This window comes from Epinephelus moara, unplaced genomic scaffold (genome assembly GCF_006386435.1).
Source record: "Epinephelus moara isolate mb unplaced genomic scaffold, YSFRI_EMoa_1.0 scaffold2267, whole genome shotgun sequence".
NCBI classification, from domain to species: Eukaryota; Metazoa; Chordata; class Actinopteri; order Perciformes; family Serranidae; genus Epinephelus; species Epinephelus moara.
The window spans coordinates 4,997-6,240 of record NW_026079838.1 but is presented as its reverse complement, the minus strand read 5'-3'; the positions used below and the strand labels follow the sequence as shown (position 1 = coordinate 6,240).

The following is a 1,244-nucleotide window of genomic DNA, read 5'->3' as shown; positions in this document are numbered from 1 at the left end:
GGTGTGCCCTATCAAAGATGAAAATTCACAGGCAATAAGTTCTAAATATCAAAGAAAAGGCCAAAAACTTTTTTTTATCAAGCACCAACCTGGATTTTAACCATGGAGTTAAGGCCTAATCAGTGCTTTGCTGATAACAAGTCATATTTTTGACTTCATGTGTGGGGGTATAGCTCAGTGGTAGAGCATTTGACTGCAGATCAAGAGGTCCCCAGTTCAAATCTGGGTGCCCCCTACATCAATGCCAAATAGACCACATTATCTTATTCTTGGTCCCTGTCACCCAAACATAGGCCCCAAGCCAAGCTGTCCCAGGCCCAGAGCAACACAGAATAGCCTCCTCTATAAGCTGTAATGGCACTTAGGGATGACATTTTAATTGGAAAGCCAAGTCTGCAAAGCAATTTTTAGAGCATGAAGGATATTAAAAGGATATTAACTGTATGATGTGGCAACTTTCTTAGCTAGTTCTAACAAAGAGGAAGACACAGAGAAAGAGAGCTGCGCTCAATCTGTTGACAATGTTCTGTATGAATCTTTGACAATTACAGTAGAAACTCATGAGTCAGGGCATCGGTGGCTTAGTGGATAGAGCAGACGCCCCATGTACAAGGCAGTTGCCGCAGTGGGCCGGGTTCGACCTTGCTGCATGTCACTCCCTCTCTCTCTCCCCCTTCACGCTTGTCTGTCCTATCAATTAAAGGCTAAAATGCCCCAAAAAATATCTTTTAAAAAAACAACTCATGAGTCAGTTTAACAACCTGGTCTCTCAGAGGAAGTCAGAGAACACAATCGCTTGATCCTAACATGATTTAAACATGCAATTTTCTGATCAAGAGTCAGATGAGCTGCCATTATGAAACAAGCTTAGATGAGACTTTAGTCTATTGATGCAACTAAGGTATCACATAGGCCTATACAATGATGTTATTTTTTTCTCTTTGTACTTCCCATTTACACGTTGATTTTTTAAAACCCATTCAGAAGGGTGGGTCCACTGCATTCTTTTTTCAAATGGAAACTCCCGCTCAGGCGTTAGCAAAAAGCAGTGATGTAGGTTAAAGTGGCATGTGCTGATAAGGATTTACCTGAAAGGGTTAGTTCTGATTTTTTGAAGTAGGGTTGTGTAAGGGTACTGGGGAACTCAAGCCGTTATATCCCTCTTTTCAAAGCCACCAGACTCCTGGTGACAGGAGGAAAACAGTAATTTTGCCTGGCAGAATACATGAGTAAACTCTTGCTCA

At 41.7% G+C, this 1,244-nt stretch overlaps 1 non-coding gene across 1 annotated transcript; it reads left to right on the top strand.

Moving 5' to 3' along the window:
- The first annotated feature begins 163 nt into the window (after window positions 1-163).
- Window positions 164-235, top strand: trnac-gca (transfer RNA cysteine (anticodon GCA)). The gene has a single exon. It is a non-coding gene; the product is annotated as a tRNA-Cys (tRNA).
- Window positions 236-1,244: the final 1,009 nt, after the last annotated feature.